The following is a 25,983-nucleotide window of genomic DNA, read 5'->3' as shown; positions in this document are numbered from 1 at the left end:
GTTGAGCGCCGGAAGACAGAGCTCAGCTCCGCAGGGAACAAAGGCTCTGGCAAGTGCCATCTCCTTCTCCTATCCCCCAGCCCAAATCCCAAAGGGAACCAGTTCCCGTCACTGAACTTGCTTGCACCGCGCAAACACCCAACGCTGTGCTTCTGTGGATCCATCCCTCCGACAGGTCTGCCTCCCTCCTGGTGTTGCAGGGCCTCTCCTGTAAGGGACCGCCAATGGCAAAGCAAGCTAAGCCTGTCCCTCCCGCCCCTGTGCACCTTGCGGATCCACCCTAATATACCAGATCCCATCGAAGCATTCTTCTCGAAGCTAGAACAAGCAATCCTAAAATTTGTATGGAACCACAAAAGACCCCAAATAGCCAAAGTAATATTGAACAAGAAGACGAAAGCGGGAGGCATCACAATCCCAGACTTTAGCCTCTACTACAAAGCTGCAATCATCAAGACAGCATGGTATTGGCACAAAAACAGACACATAGAACAACGGAATAGAATAGCAACTCCAGAATTGGACCCACAAAAGTATGGGCAACTAATCTTTGACAAAGAAGGAAGAACAGCCAATGGAAAAAAGATAGTCTCTTTAACAAATGGTGCTGGGAGAACTGGACAGCAACATGCAGAAGAATGAAACTAGACCACTTTCTTACACCATTCACAAAAACACACTCAAAATGGATGAAGGACCTGAATGTGAGACAGGAAACCATCAAAACCCTAGAGGAGAAAGCAGGAAAAAACCTCTCTGAGCTCAGCCACAGCAATTTCTTACTTGACACATCTCCAAAGGAAAGGGAATTAAAAGCAAAAATGAACTATTGGGACCTCATGAAGATAAAAAGCTTCTACACAGCAAAGGAAACAACCAACAAAACTAAAAGGCAACCAATGGAATGGGAAAAGATATTTGCAAATGACATATCGGACAAAGGGCTGGTATCCAAAATCTATAAAGAGCTCACCAAACTCCACACCCGAAAAACAAATAATCCAGTGAAGAAATGGGCAGAAAACATGAATAGACACTTCTCTAAAGCAGACATCCAGATGGCCAACAGACACATGAAAAGATGCTCAACATTGCTCCTCACCAGGGAAATACAAATCAAAACCACACCGAGATATCACCTCATGCCAGTCAGAGTGGCCAAAATGAACAAATCAGGAGACTATCGATGCTGGAGAGGATGTGGAGAAACGGGAACCCTCTTGCACTGTTGGTGGGAATGCAAACTGGTGCATCTGCTCTGGAAAACAGTGTGGAGGTTCTTCAAAAAATTAAAAATAGACCTACCCTATGACCCAGCAATAGCACTGCTAGGAATTTACCCAAGGGATACAGGAGTACTGATGCATAGGGGCACTTGTACCCCAATGTTTATAGCAGCATTTTCAACAATAGCCAAATTATGGAAAGAGCCTAAATGTCCATCAATTGATGAATGAAGAAAGAAATTGTGGTTTATATACACAATGGAATACTATGTGGCAATGAGAAAGAATGAAATATGGCCTCTTGTAGCAACGTGGATGGAACTGGAAAGTGTTATGCTAAGTGAAATAAGTCATACAGAGAAAGACAGACACCATATGTTTTCACTCTTATGTGGATCCTGAGAAACTTAACAGAAGACCATGGGGGAGGGGAAGGAAAAAAAAAAGATTAGAGAGGGAGGGAGCCAAGCATAAGAGACTCTTAAAAACTGAGAACAAACTGAGGGTTGATGGGGGGTGGGAGGGAGGGGAGGGTGGGTGATGGGTATTGAAGAGGGCACCTTTTGGGATGAGCACTGGGTGTTGTATGTAAACTAATTTGACAATAAATTTCATATTAAAAATAAATAAATAAAAATTAAAAAATAAATTTAAATAAATTTAAAAAATGAATAAACAAACAAAAAGCAGAAACAGAACTATAAATGTAGAGAACAATGGTTACCAGCAGGGATTTGGGCAAAATGGATGAAGGAGAGAGGGAGATACAGGCCTCCAGTTATGGAATAAAAAGCAGAGCATAGGAATACAGTCAATGATATTGTTATAGTGATATAATGGGAAACACAAGCTCTGCTTATGGTGAACATAGCATAATGTAAAAACTTGTCAAATCACTAAGTTGTACCATTGTGTGCCGACTATACTAAAAAAACAAAATCCCAAAGTATATAGGATGAAATGTCACTCCCTTACCTTCAGGGAAAAAAGGCTATAAATTCTGAAATGTTTTATGACTGTGACAAAGCTAATGAAAGATCTAATAAAGTACAGGATATCTAACCCAGTTCACTAGTCATAACAAATTAGGACAATATTGGTATCTTGAAGTACATCCAAGGACTACTTTGGAAAAAACAAATTTTTAATTATTTTTTCTGTTCTAAAAATAATGTGTGTATTATGAGAAATTTAAAAAAATATACAAATGTATTCATGTGAAAACAAAATTACTCATTCATATCCAGGAGAAAGAACCACTATTAACATTTTAGTAAACTATATTCTAGACTTTTTAAATTAATTCATGAATATCAAGTTTTTTAGAAAATTACTTGCCTAAAAAGGTTTCTTTTCCTTTACATTTACTATTTATTAATAGTAAATATTATAAATATTATTTATAAATAGTTCCTATATCATTAAATATTTTTAGAACAAGATTGTTATTGGCTAAATAATGTTCCACCATATAGCCATATTGTAGTTTCTTCAACCATTACAATATTGTTGGAATTTTTTAAGTTTGTTTATTTGTTTTGAGAGAGAGAGAGTAAGTGCGAGCAGAGGAGAAGGCAGAGAGAGAGGGAGAGAGAGAGAGAATTCCAAGCAAGCTCCTCACTGTCACCGCAGAGCCCAATGTGGGTCTTGAACTCACAAACCATGAGATCATGACCTGAGCCAAAATCAAGAGTCAGAGGCTTAACCAACTGAGCCACCCAGGTGCCTCATTATTGTTGGAATTTTATTTGTTTCTATTTTTTAATATTTTAAATAATGAAGTATATAAATCTCTGACCATGTCTTTTATTTTCCCCCCAATTTTATTGAGATATAACTGACACATAACACTGCACAAATTTAGGGTGTACAACATGTTGATCTGAAACATTTATACATTGCAAAATGATCACCATTATAGCATTAGCTAACACCTTCATCCAGTCATATAATTACCATTCTTTTTATGGTGAAACATTTAAGGTCTACTTTCTTGGAAACATTAAAGTATATGATACAGTATTGTTAGCAATAATTACTACGTTGTACATTAGATCCTCAAAATTTAGTAATTTTATAACTAGAAGCTTGTTCCCTTTGACCAATATTTCCTGATTTTTCCTACCTCTCAACCCCTGGTAATTACCATGCTACTCTCTGTTTCTCTGAGTTAGACATTTTTAGCATATCTTGTATTTTAAGATAGATTTCCAGGACTTGGATAATTAAATTAAGGGCATAAACGTGGAGGCCACAGTTCCAAATGGCATATAAGGAAGGGTAGCTTTGTCAACCAATGTCCCAGAGAGCACCCTCCCCAAGATACCCTGGTGGCATTGAGCATCATCAGTGTACAGTTTTCATTCCAAAGGTGTCTTGTTACTTTCAGTTTCCACCCCACTGATTATTAGTAAGGATATTTTGCATGTTTGTCGGTTACATTTTTCAGCTTTGGGAATTATCTATTCATGTCCTTGCCCATTTTGCTATGGGTTTTGATGTTTTTCTAACCAATTTACAAGAACTCTTTAAAAATTATTTTTTTACATTTATTCATTTTTTGATAGAGAGGGACAGAGCACAAGCGGAGGAGGGGGAGAGAGAGAGGGGAGACACAGAATCTGAAACAGGCTCCAGGCTCTGAGCTATCAGCACAGAGCCCAACACGGGGCTCGAATTCAAACCATGAGATCATGATCTGAGCCGAAGTTGGATGCTTAACCGACTGAGCCACCCAGGCGCCCCAATTTACAAGAACTCTTTAAATGTGAAGGCTATTAAGTCTATACTATATATTACTTTTTAAAATATTTATTTATTTTTGAGAGAGCGGGGAAGGGACAGAGAGAGAGAGAGAGAGGATCTGAAGCAGGTTCTGTGTTGTCAGCACAGAGCCAACGCAGGGCTCAAACTCATGACCTGGAACCTTGAGATCACAACCTGAGTCAAAACCAAGAGTCAGACGCTTAATCAACTGAGCCACCCAGGCATCCCTATGCTGTATATTTCTTACCAATATTTTGTATGCAGTTTATAATTAGTCTCTTTATATGTATGTTTTTTAATAAAAAGAATTTCAAATTTTCATGTAATCAAATCTATCATTCAATTTCCTTCTAATTTTTTCCAGGGTTTTCATGCTTAGAAGCTCTTTCCCCTTCTAAACTCAATTGAATAGATAGATATGTGCATGCATTTTCTCCTGGAAATTTTTTCTGTTCATCTGGAATTTATTTTGGTATATGGGTATTCAGTTGGAATTTAAACTTATTTTTCTCATTTATTAAAACAATTTCTTTGTATATATTATTGAATAACTTTTTATCAACCTATTTATTATTTATTAAAAAAATTTTTTAATGTTTATTTTTGAGAGAGAGACAGAGCGGTGAGCAGGGGAGGGGCAGAGAGAGGGGAAGATACAGAATCTGAAGCAGGCTCCAGGCTCTGAGCTGTCAGCACAGAGCCTGATGCAGGGCTCAAACTCACCAGCTGTGAGATCATGACCTGACCTGAAATCAGATGCCTAACCAATCAAGCCACTCAGGTGCTCCTCAACCTATTTATTGTAGAATCTTTTCTATATTATATTTTCAATCATTTATTTCATGAACTATCATACATTTCTATTGATGTGAAAGGCTTCAATAAATTTCTACACTAAAAACTATCCACACTAAGCTCAATTATATAAATAGAATAGTCAGGGAATTGGGAATAATGTTTTCTTCACAACTTCTGACTTTAATAGAAATAAGCAGTGCTTATATTACCCATAATTAAATCATGCTCAGGAAGTGGAAATGCAAAGTGAAACTTTCAAAATCTGTAGATTATGCTTATTTCTAGTTGTTAAACATCCATTAATTCCGATAATTTCAGGCAATAATTTCTATGGCAGTTTGAGAATACATGTTTGTCAGCTGAGCATTTATATGGGTAAAATGTAATGAATTTTAGGAAAATATAATAAACCTGAGCCTTCTTGTCTAAAAATACTGAGGGAGGCTCTGGAATTAAGACACAAGGTACGATATCGGGGGCTAAAAGCAGGAAAATGGAGAGAACACCTCTGGTATAAGGGCTGGACTGCCACCTAGTTCCTATGCTTTATAAGCATTATCAAGAAATTGAAAACCAACAAGTATAAAGAGAATATGCTAAAAACTTGCAGGCAGAGAAAATATAATAATGTTCAAAATAACAATAAAATTGTGTCATTTTCATGTTCTCAATTACAGCATGGAAAGTCTTCAAAATTTTCAGAGAGTATTACTTTTAATCTGGAATTCTATTTCTGGCCAACCTATCATCAAACGTAAGGAATCAGGGGCACCTGGGTGGCCCAGTCAGTTAAGCATCTGACTCTTATCAGCTCAGGTCTTGATCTCAGGGTCATGAGTTCAAGCCTCATATTTGGCTCAAGAGAGAGGGGGAGAGAGAGAGAGAGAGAGAGAGAGAGAGAGAGGAGAGGGAGAGCGAGACCCGTATACTTAAAAAAAATTAATAAGGAAGCAAATATTGTACTTCTCATGTATAATCACTCGGGAAGCAACTGAAAAAGTGCTCCAAGAAAAGTAACAGAGTAAATTAACAAAGAGAAGAAATAATTAAAGGTGATAAGTTGCTTGAGAAGGAAAAAAATCATGGTATATCATTTGGTTCTACAGTGAATAATATTGATATAATCATTGATTGAAACACTGATGACTGATTTTATTTAAGAATGTGATATAATACTTATATTGGGCAGATATGGAGATGAAGTTGTGTGTTGAGGGGCAATGGTATAAAACAAATGTATACCTTCTTCTACCATAATCTGAAGTCACTTGATTTGAGTGTATTTAAAAATATGGATATCAATACCAGAAGCAACAGCTACAATGATGACAGTGGCTTACTCTGGAAGTGTTTCTGGAAGGAGTGGAGAAGGAAAGCCTTCCTTTCTACTATAAGCCATTTCTTATTAAATGACCTTTAAAACATTTTTGTCAAAAATAAAATTTAATTTAAAAGAAATGAATATCAAAGCAAGCAAAAGGAAGGAAATACTTAAGATTAAAGAAGAAGAAATGAATAAAAGAGTAAATAGAAAAACAATAGAGAAAAAGCAATGAAACCAAAAGTTGGTTCGTTGAAAAAAATAAAATTGACAAATCATTTGCTATACTGAAAAAAAAAAGAAAAGAAAAGAAAGAGGAAGAAAGAAAATCAATTTACTAAAATCAGGAGTGAAAGAGGAGATATTACTATTAACTTTGCAGAAATAAAAAGGATTTTAAAGAAATACTATGAATGGTTAATCTTAACAAACTAGATAACCAAGATGAAATGGACAAATTTCTGGAAAGATGTAAACGACTGAAACTGACTCAATAAGAAATTGAAAATCTGAATAGACCTATAATAAGCATACAGATTGCAACAGTAAAACAACACATCCCACAAAGAAAATCCCAGGTCTACATGGCTTCAATTGGTGAATTCTATAAAATGTTTAAAGAAGACTTAACACTAATCCTTCACAAACTCTTCCAAAAAACAGATGGGGGGATACATTTTCCAACACATTCTAGGAGGCCAGTATACCAAAACTAGGCAAATATATTACAAGAAACAAAAACTACACAAATATCACTTATGAATATAGACCAAAAAAAAAAAAAAAAAAAAACCTGTCAGCAAAATAGTAGCAGATTGGAATCCAGCAACATGTTAAAAGGATTATACACCATGACTACACAGGATTTAACACACAAATGCAATATACAAATGTTGTTTCAATAAACAAAAATCAATCAATGTAATATACCACATTAATAGAATAAAATAAAGGGGAAACAAAACTATGATCATATCATTAGATGCCGTAAGATCATTTGACGGCTTCCAATATCCTTTCATGCTAAAAAAAAAAAAAAAAAAAAAAGACATTCAACAAACTAGGAATACAAGGAACAGCTTCAAACTGATAAATGCCATCTATAAAAAACTGAGTTAAAATGATACTTATTGGAGAAAATGAAAGTAACAAGAATGAAAAAGACAAGAAAGCTGCTCTTGCCACTTTTATTCAACATCGTATTGGAGGTTCCAGTCAGGGATATCAGTCAAGAAAAAGAACTATAAGGCATCCATATTGAAAAGGAAGAAGTGAAAATACCTCTATTTGACATATACTAACATAATGACATAATCTTGTGTATAGAAAATATTAAAGACTCAACAAGAAAATTATTAGAACTAAGAAATAAATCCAGCAAGGTTACAGAACAAAAGACCAATATATAAAAATAAGTTGTTTTTCTATACACTATCAATGAATAAACTGGAAATAAAATTAAGAAAACAATTCCATTCACAATAGCATCAAAAATATAAGAGGTTAGCAAAATAAGAGCCAGAATTATACATAACAAAATATAAAACATTGCTGAAGAAACTAAAAGAGGTCTAAACAGATGGAAAGAAATCTCATGTTCATAAATCAGAAAACTTAACTACTGTTAAGATGGCAATAATACCAAAATTGATCTACAGATTCAACACAGTACTTTTCAAAGTCTTAGCTGAGTATTTCCCAGAAATGTATAATCTGATCATAAAATTCAAACAGAAATGGAAGGGGTTAGGAGAGTCAAAATCATCTTGATGAAGAGTAACAAAATTGGAGGACTTGTACTTCTTATCAACTTACAGTAATCATAACAGTGTGATATTAACAGAAGAACAAACAGATCAGTGGAACAGAACTGAGAGTCCAAAAATGGACTTTCACATTATGGCCAATTACTTTCTGGCAAGGGAGCCAGGACAATACAAAGAAAAAAGAGGTCTTTTCAACAAAAACCTTTCCCATTCAGTCAACAGGAAATCCACATGTAAAAGAATGAAGATGGGGGAACTTTGCAGAACACTCGGTGAGAAGTGTAGGAGTAGCATCTGTGCAGGCTGCAACCAGCAACACACTCCTTTCTGCTCCCTCACACTGGTCTCAGAGCTCACCAGCTGTAGAAAATGGTGAAAGAAACCACTTAATATGATGTTTTGGGGGTCAAACCCAATGCCATCCAGGAAGAATTGAAAAAGGCTGACAGGCCCTGAAGTACTACCCTGATAAGAATCCATAAGAAGGAGAGAAGTTTAAACAGATTTTTCAAGCTTATGAAGTGCTCTCTGAAGCAAAGAAATGGGGATTATATGACAAAGGAGAACAAGCAATTAAAGAAGGTGGAGCTGGTGGTGGTTTTAGCTCCCTGATGGACATCTCTGATGTTTTTTTGGAGGAGGAGGAAGGAGGCAGAGAGAAAGGTGAGGTAAAAAGGTTGTGTATCAGCTCTCAGTAGCCTTAAAAGATTTATATATGATGCAAGAAGAAAACCAGCTCTGTAGAAGAATGTGATTTGTGACAAATGTAAAGGCTGAGACGGTAAGAAAGGAGTGGCAGGATGCTGTCCCAATTGCAAAGGTACTGGAATGCAAATAAGAATTCATCAGATAGGACCTGGAATGGTTCAGCAAATTCAGTCTGCATGCATGGAGGGTCAAGGCCATGGGGAATGGATCAGTCCTAAAGATAGATGCAAAAGCTGAAATGGAACAAAGACAGTTTGAGAGACGATTTTTAGAAGTTCATATTGACAAAGGCATGAAAGATGGCCAGAAAATAACATTCCATGGTGAAGGAGACCAAGAAACAGACTGGAATCAGGAGATATTAGAAATAGACTGGAATCAGGAGATATTAGAAATAGACTGGAATCAGGAGATATTATCATTGTTTTAGATCAGAAGGACCATACTGTTTTTACGGGGCAAGAAGACCTTTTCATGTGTATGGACATAGTGCTGGTTGAAGTACTGTGTGGCTTTCAAAAGTCAGCATCTACTCTTGACAACTGAACCATTCTCATCACCTTTCATCAAGGTCAAATTGTCAAGCATGGAGATATCAAGTGTGCTAAAGGAAGGCATGCTAATTTATCGTAGACCATATGGAAAGGGTTGCCGAATCATTGAATTTAAGGTAAGCTTCCCGGAGAATGGCTTTCTCTCTCCCAATAAACTCTTTCCTGGAAAAACTCCTACCTGAGAGGAAGGAAGTAGAAGAGACTGATGAAATGGACCAGGTAGAACTGGTGGACTTTGATCCAAATCAGGAAAGATGGCACCATTACGATGGAGAAGCATATGAGGATGATGAACATCATCTTAAGGGTGGTGTTCCATGTCAGACCTCTTAATGGGGCCAGTGAATAACACTGCTGGCATTTTATATATGATAGTGAAGGACTATAATCATATCTCACTGCTTGCTATTGTTTTTAATATTCAACTATAGTAGTGTTTTAAAGTTAAATGAAGAATAAACTCCAACATAAAAGCTCTGATTTTGCCCTGTATATATGATTACTTCAGTGTGCAAGATAAGCTTAATACTTCTAAAAACCACTTTTCTTTTAATAGTTTGTTTATTTTGAGAGACAGAGAGAGAGCATGAGCAGGGGAAGGGCAGAGAGAGAGGGAAAGAATCCCAAGCAGTTTTCGCACTGTCAGCGAGGAGCCCAATGCAGGGCTCGATCCCATGAACCGTGAGATCATGACCTAAGCTGAATATGAGAGTTGGACGCTTAACTGACTGAGCCACCCAGGTGCCCCTGTAAAAACCACTAAAAAAAAATCTCCCCTACCATTTCTTAGGCCATGTCTTAAAACTGATTTCAGCTCTATATACATGAAACAGCTTAGACTGAAATGCTATTGACTTCAGTCTATGACCCTTAATTGTTTTGTTTTTTTAAGTAAGCTCTATGCCCAATGTGCGGCTTGAACTCAAGACCCTGGTATCAAGAGTGGTGTGCTTAACTGACTGATCCAGCCAGGCACCCCTATGACCCTTAATTGTAAGCTATGATGTTATGAAGTTAAAACTTGTATTTAACTAGCAATCAGACAAAAAACTTAATTTGTAGAGAAGCATCAATCTGTAATTATATTAAGTGGGATTTGTTGTGATGTCTCTGCATTTATTCTATTGCCTCACCTGTTACCTGAAGATGGCATACTGTGTAATTTGGCCTGTGGTAACAGTGATCGAAACGATACCTCTCTAAAGAAGGGGTTTATCGTAATATGGTGCTGCTTGAGGGATTACACTTGTAGAATTGCATGCCTTTCTGCTATGCCATCTTTTTATTTTTTATTTATTTATGTATATAATTGTATAATCAGTCCTGGCTATACTTTTTTCCTTCTCTTTGGACCTTGATAAGCTTCGAGTAGTGACTTTGGGAGTATATAATTGTATAATCAGTCCTGGCTATACTTTTTTCGTTCTCTTTGGACCTTGATAAGCTTCGAGTAGTGACTTTGGGAGCAGGGTTACTTAGAGTGAAGAGATCTTTACATTGAGAAGTAATTTGCATGTATGAGATAGGAAGGTATTTTAGATGTTTTTATAGGCTTACTTTAAACCATTTAACTTATGCTCCAAAGTAACTATAATTTAATATTAGTACTATAGCTTTAATTGTATGTTTAAAAGCACACAAGCTTAAATCTGGATATCAGAATTAAGCAATTCTTGAAATGTATGAATGTCTCCTTAATATACTGATTACAAAGCAAAATAATAATAATAATAATAATAATAATAATAAAGAATGAAGTTGGGCCCCCTAATTCACACCAAATATGGAAATTCACTTGAAATGGAATACAGACTGAAATGTAATAACTAAAATTATAAAACTCTTAAAAGATAACATAGAGGTAAATCTTCACGACCTTGTATTTGGAAATGCTTTCTTAAATACAACATGAAAAGCACAAACAAAAAAGGAAAACAAATAAACTGAACTCTGTAAAAATTAAAACTTTGTGAAACAAAGGATATCATCAAGGAAGTAAAAAAACAACCCACAGAATGGGAGAAAATACTTGCAAATCCTGTATCTGATAAGAGACTTGTATCCAGTATGTATGCATTTATATATGTTTGTATGTATATTTATACACATATATCTCATATATATAAGCCAGAACAATAAAAGATAAATAACCCAATTTAAAAATGGGCAAAGGATTTGAATAAACATTTATGCAAAGAAGACATACAAACAGCCAATAAGCACATGGAAAGATGCTCAATATCATCCTTCGTTGGGGAAATACAAATAAAAATCACAATGAGATACCACTAAACCTATATCAAGTAGGCTAAAATAAAAAGGACAGACAACAATAAATGTTGATGAAGATGTGAAGAAACTGAACCTCAGATATTTCTAGTGAGAATGTAAAATGCTGTAGCCACTTTGGAAAAGTTTGGCAATTCCTCAAAATGTTAAACACTGAGTTACTGAAAGACCTAAAACTTCCATTTCTAAATGTATACCCAAGAGATTTTAAAACAAAAGTTCACACACACACACAACTGTATACAAATGATCTCAGGAGGATTTTTCATCATAGGCAAAAGTGGAAACAACCCAAATGTCTACCAACAGACGGATGCCTAAATTAAATATGGTATATACATACAGTGGAGTATCATTCAGCCATAAATAGGGATAAAGTACTGTTCATGGTATTAGCATAAACCTTTCAAAGATAAACCTTGACAACATGATAACTTTAAAAAGCTAAGCATAAAAGACTACATGTTGAATGATTCCATTTACAAGACATGTCCAGAAAAGGCAAATTCATAGAGACAGGAAGTAGATTGGTGGCTGCCAGAGGCTGGGGAAATAGAGCGTGACTGCTCACGGGTGCAAGGTGTCTTTTGGAAGGTGATGAAAATGTTCTGAAATTTTTGATGATGATTGTATGAACCTGAATTATACTAAAAACACTTAAATTGTATATTTTAAAGGGGTGAAATTTATGGCCTATGAATTATATTTCAATGAAGCTGGTATTAAAAAATAAAATTGAAATATATTCTAGAAGGCTGTAGATAAGCTAATAGTATATAGACATACAATCATTATTAAGGATGGTCAGGAGTATTTTGGGGTTATCTCTGTTTTTTTGGAATGATGTTAAAATGGACAAAAAGAAGTGCTTTGTTGCTTGAAACATGCAGAGATCAGACCTAAATTAGTATTTTTTTAAATGCTGCCCTCCTTTAACGCTTCATTAAAAAGAATGTAGTAGGTGGCCCAAGGAAACTATAAAGCCCCAAACTGCAACCAAATTTCAATTAAAGCAAAGTTTAATTTCTGCATATTATATGCAACTTTGAGCCCAGGGAGTGAATAATCTTTCTTTTGCAATGTGTAAGTAGTGTTTCTCTTACCTGCCTCAGGACACATTTAGATGAAAGAAAACACATTAAATTATTGATGTAATGATTAATTGAAAGTACCCTTAAATTATCTATCATATTTATAGCAAAGTCCTTTGGCCCTGTTCAGGCAATACTACAACTCTTACAAGTATGTTCAAAATCAGCCATGCCTGCCTGCCTTCCTTCCTTCCTTCCTTCTTGCCTTCCTTCCTTCCTTCCTTTCTTCCTTCCTTCCTTCCTTCCTTTTTTGATGAATTACAGTATTGAAGTAAGCAGAATGAATACTTAGGATATAGCCTGGATAATGACTGACTTTTTTATGTGCCTCGTCACATAGAAATACACTCCATCAGCTCAATATAGAACCATATTTGGACTGAGTCTTCTTAGTGTTTGAAGTAAATTCCAGTGCTGCCCGTGGTGCTACATAGAGTGTCCAGGTGGGATTCCTAGTGATATCATCAGTCTATCACTAGTGAGTCTGATCTGGGATAGCAACACATGTAATAAGAACCATTTACCAGCCTATGAAAAACAGACAGTGGCTCCTGTGACACATATATAACTCACTGCCAAGTGTAACACTCAGGCAGGTGCATTTTCAGGGAACTAACAGGAGACAGGAGATGAGAATGGAGTGGTCATCAGGGGTAGGACAAGTGAACATTTTGCTAGAAAGATTTTTATTTTAAGGGTATTTAAAAGGCACCTTTTAAGAGATGGTATTCTAAACCATCTTGACTAGAAATCAATCCATCTAGGAATTGGAAACTTTTAAAAATATACAGAATGTCAGGCCCCATCCCTAATTAGTTTGTTCAGAATCTTGACATAGGGCTTGGGCACATATAATTCTACTTGTAACCAGGTTTAAAAAAACTACTGGTTTGAGCAGATACACAGCTATACATTTTTCCCTATGAGTTACAAACTGCAACCAATGTTTCGCCATCCCTCTCAGTAACATCTTTCACTCTGCTAACAAACACCACTATCAGCAAGTTATTTTATTACTTCTTTCTCCAGCCAAAGACTCTTTAGAGAGGATTAAAATTTATCCCATGGGCCCTAGTAAGGGATTGTCCCTCAGTTCCCCTTGATTTTTCAGTGTCTTTGGTATATGAGAAACATGTCTTTTTAACTCACAACAACAACAACAACAACAACAACAACAACAACCAGACAGAATAGTTTTTCAGTGAAATAAGATTCCCCTGTTAACCTAAAGGGACACTGTATGAAATGATGCATTTTCAGAGTTGTCTGGTACAGTCACTCACAAGCTGGGGTATAGGCAGGATTTCTCAGCCTCAGCACTACTGACATTTGAACTGGATAATTCTTTGCTATAGGGGGGTGTCCCATTCACTGTACAACGTTTAGCAGCATCCCTGGTCTCTAACCTCTGGATATGACAACAAAAAATGTCTCCAGACATTGTCAAGTGTTCCCTCAGAGCACAGGTAAAATTGCCCCTGCTTAAGAATCCCTGGTAATATAGTTTTGTAAGAACTCAGCCCATATCAAAATTATAATATTTACACTAAACCTTTTGTTTACCACATTGAATATTATTCATTTTGACATTTATACTATGAACAAAATTTCAAATTTGGCTCATGTCTAGGAGTCTAATTATATATAATATCTCCTAATGCCAAGGAGCATTTTCTATTGAAGTCAATTTCGGTAGCACAGTCATAATCAGTTTCCTGCTTTGCTCCAGGCAAAAGAGAAAAATAAGATCTCTCTCTCTCTGTCTCTGTCTCTGTCTCTGTCTCTCTCTCTCTCTCTCTCTCTCACACACACACACACACACACACACACACACACACACACACATTCTGCAGTAGATATCTGGATAAATGGTCCTTGCTGGCTCAAGCTAAGACTCAGTTTTAGGAAAGTTGTTTTGTCTGACTCACATTTTCTGTGAGTTTAGTCTTTGACTAACATAGCCCTTAGGGCTGGGGAAGTTGAAGCGTATAGTATTTTTGTTTAAAAGGCCTTTCCTCGAATTGAACACAATGTTGTTAGAGAAAACCCAGTATGGTTAAATGGGAATGAATGAAAATAGAAGATATAAACATCAACATTCAAAGATATAAACATCAACATTAAAAGGCTTTTCCTCGAATTGAACACAATGTTTTTAGAGAAAACCCAGTATGGTTAAATGGGAATGAATGAAAATAGAAGATATAAACATCAACTTTCAAAGTCAAGAGCATACCACAAAGACCAAGGATTCCCTAACAGAAAAAAGACTGAACCGATTAATCATAAAATTAGGTATTTTAGAGTTGAATTACATGCTTTATGATTTCTCTTTCTTCCCCTGGCTGGGAAGACATGAACAAATCATCCAATTTCTGAAACTCAGCTAAAAGAAAGCCTTTACTGCAAACAAAGGCAGAGACAGTGTAGCTAAAAGTAAGTCATGGAAAATGAATATTTTAAAATTCCTTTGGAATTACAAGGCCCCCTGACTAATAGCACAGAAATGATGGCCCAACATTACAATTTTTGCCTCAGTAAATATACACTATTTACATTACATTCGCAATAAAGTAGCAACCAGGAAGACCATCTTGACACAGCTTGGCGTTTATAATGTCATTCTCTGCCTTCCTGTGAATATCACATTTTTGTACAACGCTAAAGAAATCACATTTTCATTCTTCTGTAGTTCATTATGGCTCATTGCTGTAGCAACTGCCAAACCAGTCAATTTGTATAAATAATAGAACAAGCTTCTATTGTCTCTCATCTGACACAGTGCCAACTAGTCGGTCTACCTTCTCCAAGAGGGAAATCATGTTTTTAAACTCTTTATCTAATTTTAAGGTCCCTGGAGGTATCCTCAGTAAATTCTTCTGGAGCCCTGAACTGAGGGTATGTACTCAAGTACTTACTCCTTTAAATTAGGTCATAGAAAGACTACTGATTCCCATGTTGCCGTTAGATAAAGAACAAAACCCTATGTGAGTATTTGCAAACCCAAGTCAATTTGTTTTCCTTCTGATTTTTTATAATACTGGCAATCTAGTGACCTTGTTTTTTCTAAATTACTCATCTCCCCAGCACATCAATTAATGTTTGCCTAATTCAGATTTCTAGAATCAATCACGCTTCCCTAAAGAAGTAAAAAGTGGCTGTGGGCTCCTTGTTTTACAACTTTAATTCTCAGCTTGGTTTTTGTCTTTCAGCATCATTTCTAGCAGTGAGAAGAATAGATAACAATCTTCTTACCCTGCATATTATTTGTAAATCCAACTTTTACAAAATTTGTAAGCCCAAAATTTACAAAACAGAAGTATTCAATGGTTAAATAAACTAAGGGTCTGTAAAAGTAAACAGGTACATAGCTATAGGGTCATCCTCATATACCTATAATGGTATGACCTACATCTAAAATTCTTAATTAGAGATTTCTTCTTTTGAATAGCAATTCATTTCTCTTTTGCTACTTTAAAAGTTTTATTTACAGATGATTTTAGATTTATGGGAAAGTTGCCAAGATAGTACAAGAGAGTTTCCACATACCCTTCACTCAGCTTCCTCTAATGGTAACTCCTAACATAACCACAGTGCATTTGCCAATACTAAAGAATTAACATTCAGATTTTACCAGTTTTTCTAATGATGTCCTCCCCCCCCCCCCACAAGTATCCAACCCAGGACATGACATTACATTTACTAAGATTCCTTTTATAAATACAAACATTTCCAGGCAATGTAATTTATTAAATTACCAACCAACCCTATTATGAACTCATTTATTACATCAATCTTCTTCTGGAAAGAAAAGATAAGGGCAGCATAAAAACCCTGGGCTTGTGAGGGAATATAAAGGAATTGTGAAGGGAAGGAAATGCTGCCAAGATAGGAGGGAACAAATCAAAGCCAAAAGACATTCAGTTTTGCCTGGGGCAGGCCCTGTGCGGCTAAGTGTAATTAGCTTCCTCAATTACTACATCTGACAAACTAATTTTCATTTGAGAGAAAACAACAAATCATTAATTACGGTAATAAGTCATGGATTAAAATCTTTGTGTGTGGATTCTACATGTTCTGTGATTTGCGCCCTTGGTCAGTCACCATTTTGCTTCCTCAGCCTCTCCAGCACCTCACTCCTGGGAATCTGGTGTGAACACATCTCTGATGCCCAGCCCTGGACAGCACTACTCACTGGTGCCACAGAACCAATTCTGAGCCAACTCTGCCATTGGATATACCTCCTTGTGATGCCCTTAGTAGCTAGTCTTCTTCTGATAGCTACCCAAAAGCAAAGATGTATTTTTTAGAAGCAGCAAAGTATTGTGATTAAGAGCTTGAACTTTGTAGTCCAATTTGGGTTGAGATCTTAGCTACCACTTAATAGTCTTGATCTTGGGCAAATCGAATAACCTCTCCGAGCCTCGATTTACTCATCTGTAAAGTAGGGGCAATAATAGAACCTAGTTATTTTTGATAAGGGGACTGAATGAGATGATCTCCACAACTATGTGCTTGACATATTAGTCATCCTTGACACACATAAGGTCAATCATATCCTTGTTCTTAAACCAATCCTCCAGTCGGGAAGGACAAAGGACAATGGTTTCCGTCCTGCTATCCAGGGAGGTTTAGAATTTACCTGCCTCATCAGATGTATGATCTTGGGGATCAGCCATGATTCTTGAGAACTTGTTGTGTTGCTTTCTATATCTCCTTTACTGCCAGGCAGACCTGGGATCCTTTTCTCACATGAACATCCCTAAGGCACTCCTTTTCTCCCTTCCACATTGTCTCAGTGGAACTTAGACTTGAACTAGACACCTACTCCCAAGACCTCCTGGTTATACTGCCAGGCACTATACTAGGCCCTCAGGATGAGGAAAAAGCAGTGGAAAAAAAAATGTTTTGTGCCCGCAAAAGTTTTATCTGTAGTCACCCACAGCTAGAGTTCTAGATACAAACCACCCTTTCTCTTGATTGCCTGTACAGATTTGTCACTGGGCTCCAATTAAGGGAAATTCCAACGTCAGTCTTCCTTGGCCTGTGCTATCCCCTGCCTGGGCCAGAGCCTCTGGCCATTCTCTGCTGTAGGGTCAAGTTTGTGAGCATTGGTGTCAGACCTATCACCTCCTTTCTACTTGATTTTCGTATGTTAGGCGTTGCCATGACCATCACATTTCGCAACAGAGTTGCACTTCATAAGAGCAATAAAAGCATCCATGAGGTTATAACCTTACTAGTAATAATAAACGGAAACTGTCAGAATTACCTACTTTAAGTAACTAACTGGTTTAGAGATTTAAATACTCTGTACCTCCACGTGTCTTGAATCTTGAGTGGGAAACTCAGGGAATCACATAGCTAGTGATTCCTAATTCAAATCATACATTATCTATCAATAATATGTATTTTTGTATGAAGAGATCTGCTTATATAGGAAGCAAATATATTTAGAACAATGGCAAAGTTATATTGTTTCACAAGCTGTGCCTCTGTGGGGAGAGATCAGTGCTTCTGTAGTATATGCTGTTCTATCAGTATTCATCACCTATCACATTTACAGTCTGAGGCTTGCTTTCAGTTCCTTTGACCACCTAAGCATTTCTTACCACAGGACATTTGAATGTGCTGTGCAATTACCTTTAAAGGAATTCTCTTCCACAGACCACCTCCTAAGTCGACTCTGAGGTCTAATCTTAAGCCTCTCCTCAGAGAGGCTTTCATTCTCTTCCAGACTAAATTAAATTGCTTGTTATAGCTGCTCATTATAGCTGTCTCTCATTCTTCATGGCATATGTTACAATTATTTGTGAGCAGCATAGTCGAGTAATCAAGAGCACAGGCTCTGGGTCTATTGAATGTTTGTGTTTAAATCTGGTTTCAGTGCTTAATGGGGTAAATCACATGAATAAATGACTTAATTTCTCTGTGCCTCACCAATAATAGTACCTACCTCACAGAGTTGTGTTGAAGACTTAAAGAAATTATCCACATAAAACACAGAGTCTGGCACATAGTAAGCTCTCAGTAAATGCCAACAACAATTATGATTTAATATAATAATAACAACAGTAATAATACTGTATTGTCAGTAAATAGATGCTCAATTACTGAATAACTGAGAAACTAGATACAAGTCAGATTTCTCTTGGTCAGAGTGTCCTGTTTAGATAAAGGGAAAAGTTGCTGGCTCATGAAATTAAGAAAACAAAGTTAAGAGCAACCTGAGAGATCAATAACTTTCACAAGTTCAGTCAAAAAAGTAAAGGAAACAATTTGCCATAGTCAAAATGCAGCCGTAGGTTCTTGAAAAACTTTTTAGAGGGGAAAAAAGAAACACAAATGGTCAAGTGCTAAAAAGTACCATTTTCAGTAACAAAATCTAATTAAGATATGATCAAATAAACAGAAATGGACATTTACTTTACCCGATGCATATGTTCCTGGAAAGGTATATGAGGGCATTCAAAGTTGAGTGCACAAAGGGAAATTGCTAGTTAAAGGATTATTGTGATGGGCGCCTGCCTGGCTCAGTTGGTGGAGCACATGGCTGTTGATGTCTGGGTCGTGAGTTTGAACCCCATACTGGATGCAGAGATTACTTTAAAAAAACTCTTAAAAAAAGGATTACTATGACAAAACAAATCACAATATTTTAACTGTTTTTTTCCTATAATCTTGCATCTTAATATATTGAATTTAGTCTTAGACGAAGGTTCACCAGAACCTTAAATTTAAATGAATTTAAATACAGGCACACTGTAAAAGTCACATAAACTCAAGATACCCAAATGTGAAATTTTGGAAACAGCCTGTTTAGTAGCAAAGAATAATATTAGCACTGTGCCTTAAATCCCTAGGAAAATAAACTAGGCTTCTAAGCACCGATATAATTACAAGACTCCTTATGAAATCAGAGTACCGATTCCATTCAAAGGCTTGGATCCGCTTCAGGGATGGGTATATAACTACAAAGAAATATTCAAACAGGGATTTTAGAAGTGTACCTTTCGAATAAAGTAGAAATATAAGAATTCCTGCAGTGCTTGTGTTACTGACTAAAACAAAAGGAAAGCCTCTGAAGTAACCATGGTCACAATACAAAACTATTTTTAAAATGCTAGCATTGTTGGGTCGCCTGGGTGGCTCAGTCGGTTGAGCGTCCGACTTTGGCTCAGGTCATGATCTCACGGCTCGTGGATTCAAGCCCCACGTCAGGCTCTGTGCTAACATCTCAGAACCTGTAGGCTGCTTCAGATTCTGTGTCTCCCTCTCTCTTTGCCCCTCCCCTGCTCATGCTCTGTCTGTCTCTCTCTCTCTCTCAAAATAAGTAAATGTTAAAAAAAAATTTTTAATGCTAGCATTGTTTAAAATGAACAGTAAAACAACCCTATTTTTAATAAGATAATATTATAATAATCTTATAATGCATAATTTTCATATTTCTAATCAATATGAAAGATGAACATTCCCAGGACCCATTTCCAAGTGTATTTAAATTTGGCCAAAACGGAATCATTCACACAGATATATAAAAACCAAAGTTTGAAATCTCTCTCACGGGTGAAAAATAAGCTCCCTTCTTCCCTAAAACCCGTTTTAGCTTTATGATTGCAATACTAAAACAATCCATTTCTTCATTCTTATTCAAACTCACACTTTATAAGCACACTCCCAGTTGCTACTTTTCACCTGCCATTTTACTAAAGGCATTTACCTTTTGTTCATACAAATGTACTCACAATGATAATGATTAAAACACCTTAATATATCTATTGCTTTTAAATACACCTTTATTCTTGTTTAATGAATTACCTTCACTTAAGGCTTGTTCATAGGCTAGGTGTCTTTAATTTACTTAGTGTTCTTTTCTTTCCTTACATAATAAGTTCTTAGAGGTTGCACATCAGGTAGTTAACACAGTATTAGATAATAAAAGACACCTGACTGGAGCAAGGGTAATTGAAAAATTATGAGACTAACACCATGGCTGCCTAGCACGCTAATGGCTTATTCAACAAATACTCTCTGGCACCTTCTAAGTATGGGGCTTTATGTTACGTTCTATGGGAGATGCCCAAGCCTTGTTATCAAATTGCTTAGAGACTGCAGTTCAATATCCAGCTTCCAAGCTAGAAGGAACTCAGAGGCATATAGGATTTTCCAGGCACTTCTGCAAATTATAATGGGTGCAGATCATTATGAGACTTGGTGACAACCTTGGCTCTTACATTTCCAGAACAACAGGAACTGGCAAGGTTATAGATCTTAGGATGCTGTCATTTTTTCTTCTGCTCCTCTCCTAGCAACAGATGCAGTTACAGGAAATGCCTTAGAAATTGGGGTTCATTAGCTGTTTTAAAAGCTGGAGATTTTTATAAAGGGTGGAAATTGCACCCAAAAATATCTCAGGGCTATGAAAACCACTCAGAATCCTTGAGTTCTGTGTTTAAGATCTTCAAATGATGTGTAATCAGAAAGGAGACCTCCATCACGTAATTAGCTTCACCTTCACTCCCACTGAGGGAGACAGAGTCTATCACACCCATTTATTTCCCCTTATGGTAGGGGAAAAAAATTCTTACCGTCAGAATATTTTTAAAGTGTTCATATCTTCATCTTTGAGACTTGTATTTGCTTATTGACAATTTTACAAAAGTTGATTCCATTTGAAGAGAAAGGTTATTTCAAGGACATAAAAGAATTATTCTCAGTTATATCTAACATAACCATCATGACTGATAACAAAGCCAAAATATTAATGAGGAGAAATCTCAAATTTCATCTGAAGTTGCTGGACATCTTTTCTATTTCAAAGAGGATGGCACTAAATAGGGGTCTGAAAAGAAACCCATAATTTATGCTCTGAATCTCTGACAAATTAGGAGTAATGTCTGTTACACTATGCAGGTCACAGCCTGTCAGGTAAGCATTTCTTACTGTGTGGTAGAGACAATGCATATATTAGCTATGTAAATGTGAGATCTATACACAATTTTTAGGTTAGAATATGTTTAAAGAATATGGTCATAAATAATGTGTAGTAATATCAAGCCTGATTCTGTAATGTCTGGGCATCCACAAATTATTCATAAGGAATAAGCAGCAAATCTTTTAGATAGATCTAATGAACTAATACATGGTATCACTAAAATAATGATGTAGAATATCATAATAGGTTATATATTGCTACCAAATGAAACTCCTAAATCTTAAATGGTAGTTGCAAAAATTAGTTAGAAAGCAGCCTGCTCAAGTTACTCAGTCCAGGGTGTATTTCATGATTTTTTTTCTCCCCATTCTTTTCTTAAACATCACATCCAGCCAAGACCTCTGTAATGTGGGGGAGTGAACAAATGATCATGGTGATCATAATGAGCAATCACTGGTCAGGAGGTCTGATAGGGAGCTACCTTCTGCAAAGGAACTGAGAAGTGCTAGCCAGGTGTCTAATACCTAGATTCCTTCAGGTTGAGTAAAATAATACCTCTGTGTCAACAAACAAGTAAGACCTAAGAACCAGAAAACTAGATTCTACTCTCAGTTTTGCCATGAATAGTTGGGGTGAGTGAACTTGGGGCAGGTAGCATAACCTGTCCGAGCACCAGATTCCTCATCTGCAAAATGGTAACAGCAGCTGGCCTATCTCACAGGTTGGTGAGTATCAAATAAGACAACAGATACTCACAGTATCAAATAAGACAATAAGATAAGATGGGAAAGTATTGTGTTAGAGGTAGAAGACTCAATACACAGAGAGAATTAAAATCTAATTTCAAGACTCAAAGCTTTTTAAACCAACACTAGATATCTGAATGTGCACGGCATGTGAGGACATAGGTGTGGACACAAAGACACACGAAAGCACACAAAAGGCTTGTGTTGCCAACTCTTGGATCTGTAAAACTCTAAGAGCCTCAAATCTTCCTGAATACTCCAGCCAACCTCCAGCTATTCAGATTTTAGTCTAAGAGTTCTACTTAGCCATTGGTCTGATGATGGTTTGATCCTGAGACTATATAAGACTGTTTACATTTTCCTGGGTCACAGGCTCTTTTAACTTATCCAAGTGTGTTTGATTGGTCACATACCCACTTAAAAAAAATTAACATTTATTCATTTCTAAGAGATGGAGAGAGACAGAGCATGAGTTGGGGAGGGGCAGAAAGAGAGGGAGACACAGAATCCGAAGGAGGCTCCAGGTCTGAGCTGTCAGCACAGAGCCCAATGTGGGGCTCGAACCCATGGACCATGAGATCATGACCTGAGCTGAAGTCAGACACTTAACTAACTGAGCCACCCAGGCTCCCCACATACCCACTTTTAAAAAGAAGAATAAGCCAAAATGATTGTTTTATACTTAAGGGACATGTTACATACGGTCACATAGAGAGCAAGGAGGGGCTAAAAGGGACAATGGAATGCTCTCCCAATGGCCTTTCTTATCAGACATTTCATGGGAGTGAATGCTGACCCACTATGGTTTATAAACCTCTTTTTTTTTTTTTTTTAGCTCAGAAAATATATGGAAGAGAACATGTGGATTTTGAGTTGCTAAGTAATGAGGCATCAAGATTTTATATCTGCAGGGAGTTTTTAACCCATCTTGGAAAAAAATGTACTGCTTATTAATAAGGAAGATATAGTATGCATTTTTAGAGAAATTTAAGTAAAATCAAGCTTAGTTTTTCAGATGAGAAGGTGATAGTGCTATAATATGTATTCAAAAATAGAGAAAGAAGCAAACATTTCCTTAACATCAGAGGTTACGTGCCAGCTAACTGCTCTATCTATAAGTGTTAGAGACAGGAAAGAGGGGACTTCAGTTTAGTCACTGGTTAAAGTAATTACCTTGGTATTGAAGGGAAACGGAGTTCCCTGTAAGTACTTCCTTACTGACAATCATAAGATACAAGTTGCCTCTTTCACATTCTAAAAGAAGAGAAACAGTGAACTGAGTAACTGTCAGGAGAATCTAAAAAATGAATTATCTATTTTTTAAAAAATCTAAAAATCTATTCGTCTTTTTCTTGGTCTTAAAAATCAAGTACCATTGCAACTAAATCCTCAAAAGTCATTATCATCTCTTCGTATAAGTATTTCCTCCTTAGTATCTTAATATCCAAAACCAGCCAAGTTGACCAACCACCAAGCTCTCTCATTACCCTCTCACCTACCACCTCCCCCTCCCCACCCCAGAGCTTCCAGGTGGTTCTGCAGGGGACTACAGCTAAAGATCACTGGACTTTTGAGGAAATTATCCGTTGAGAAAGAGAGACCAAAACAAATAGGTAGGGAAAAAAAATAAAGAAAATAGAGATTGCACAGAGATACAGAGAAAAAATGGTGCTGTTAAAATATTTTGATTAAAAAAAGGAATATTCAAAAGGAAGAGAAATGTATAAATTTTGAAATATTATAGCAGAGCTGAAAGACTGATACAGGATTTGGAAGGTAAAGTTGAGGGAGTCATTCAGAAGGTAGAGTAAGAAGATAAGAGAATATAGGAACCAAAAAAAGAAAAGAAAGAAAAGAAAACTGAAAGGAGCTGGTTCAGAATATCTAACGTCATGACAGAGGCATTTCAGAAAGAGAACAGAGAAAATGAGGATGAGAATGGGATTCATCCTCAGTGAAATAATTCAATAAAATTTTCTAGACCTGAAGAACATGAGTTTGCAGATAGCAGACCCCAATGAGTTTCTAGGACAGTGGATAAAACAACCATAACAATACATATCATTGCAAAATTCCACAAATCCTACCAATTTATAAAGAACAAAAGTTTTCCCAGGAAGGGTCAAGAAGCAGAATGACATTGGTGTTTTCAAGCCACTCTGGAGGCTAGAAGGCAATGGAGCATTGCCTTCCAAACCAACGAAGAATTCTATACTCAATCTACTAATCAAGAGTGTAGAATTCAGACCAACAAAGTCTAAAAACTTCTTTTTTTTCCTACTCAGGAAGGTACCAGAGGATGTTCACTTTCAAACAATAGCAATGCCAAAAGCGGAAATGAGGTTGGAATATATCAAGAAAAAGGAGTGTGTAAAATAAAGGAAACTGGAGATCCAACGCAGGAACAAAGAGGGAAATCCCAGGGTACCAGCTGTGCAGCAGGCCTAGGGAATTACAGATTACAGATTACAACAGGCCAGGCCAGACGGCTCCAAGAGCGCTTCCTTCAAGAGGTCTAAACCGATGGAAAACTTGATGGGTTTGAATATATTGAGAGAAAGTTTACGCAATTAGGGGAGAAACAAACACTTAGAAAATAAAACAAATGAAAAAACAAGAAAATTATTAATTCCGGGGAAAACAAAAAGCCTGGAAAGGAAAAGAAATAATGGTGCCATGTCGGACTCAGATGTGAATGGAATTTACATAATCAATATTATAGACTATTAAAATTGGTCTAACCAAAATTACAAAAATAACAGTCTGGCCTTCCATTCAGGAAACGCAACTGATAATGCCTAAAATAGGAAAACCAAGAATGAGCAAAATAAGCATGTTATATAGAGATTCAGAGGAACATTCTGAAAGAATCAGCTAAAAGAGGAGCAGCGTGGTGACCATGAATAGTAGAAAACACACACAGTAGGCAATGTGTGGCATTAACGACTTCTTGGGGGGGCAAAAATAGACTTTATATTTTTTTTAAGACACTGAAAAGTCAGATTTTCTGCTGTGTGCAGTGGAACCCATTCCTAAATGATACAAATTCCAGGAAGCAGATCTTCTGGTTGGTTGATACTGTTTACAGAAATTCTCTACTTTTAGTAAATTCTTCATCTCACAATTTATACCAAAAGGACCTGCTTTGACTATCCTGCTGTTACCAACCACCCTCCTCTACTAACTCCCCCCCCCCAACCCCACCCAGAGGCACCCAATTCCCCAATGCAGGGCTGCTAGGGAGCTTACTTTGTTATCCCTCTCCTGACATGCCTGGGGCGTCCTCTGCTCTCACAGCATGCTTTTACTCTGCCCTTTGCCCCAAGCGTTATGAAATGAATTACTTATTACACTACTAAGTAATGTCATTTCCTCTCATCCTTTTGTCACTCGGGCCTTGAAAGCAATAGCTCATCCATCTTCTTTTCAGAGCAAGGCCCAAATAAGTAGGTCTTAAAATCATCAGGACCTCAAGCTAGGTCTAATCAACTGGAACCAGAGGAAGGAGGAGAAGGCATTCTGTGTCAGTTTCTTGCATATGTTGGAATTATTTTCTTTGGCAGAAACATGTCACATTCTTTCCTTGTGACAGTCAGCAGAGCCGATCACAGGGCTACACAGCGGGCCAGTGACAAGGCTCGACAACCTGGCAATCTCGCCATTATCCCAGCGCCCTGGTCACAGCCCTGCAGGAACCAGATTACCCTTCGCGCCAGGAGAAAAACTCACATCTTCTGCATGGATTACAGTGCACTCACACTGCTTCAAAGAACAAACATTGGC

The 25,983-nt window shown here is 36.9% G+C and overlaps 1 protein-coding gene and 1 pseudogene across 3 annotated transcripts in view; one reads left to right on the top strand and one right to left on the bottom strand.

The window, feature by feature from the left end:
* RELN (reelin) overlaps window positions 1–25,983 on the bottom strand; it is a 525,148-nt gene that overhangs the window by 319,534 nt on the left and 179,631 nt on the right. The window lies entirely within an intron of this gene.
* LOC109268115 (dnaJ homolog subfamily A member 1-like) lies at window positions 8,247–9,472 on the top strand (annotated as a pseudogene).

This window comes from Panthera pardus, unplaced genomic scaffold (genome assembly GCF_024362965.1).
Source record: "Panthera pardus isolate Hobbes unplaced genomic scaffold, ASM2436296v1 HiC_scaffold_8, whole genome shotgun sequence".
Classification (NCBI taxonomy): Eukaryota; Metazoa; Chordata; class Mammalia; order Carnivora; family Felidae; genus Panthera; species Panthera pardus.
Note: the sequence above shows the minus strand (reverse complement) of the source record. Positions and strands in the feature narration are given on the sequence as shown.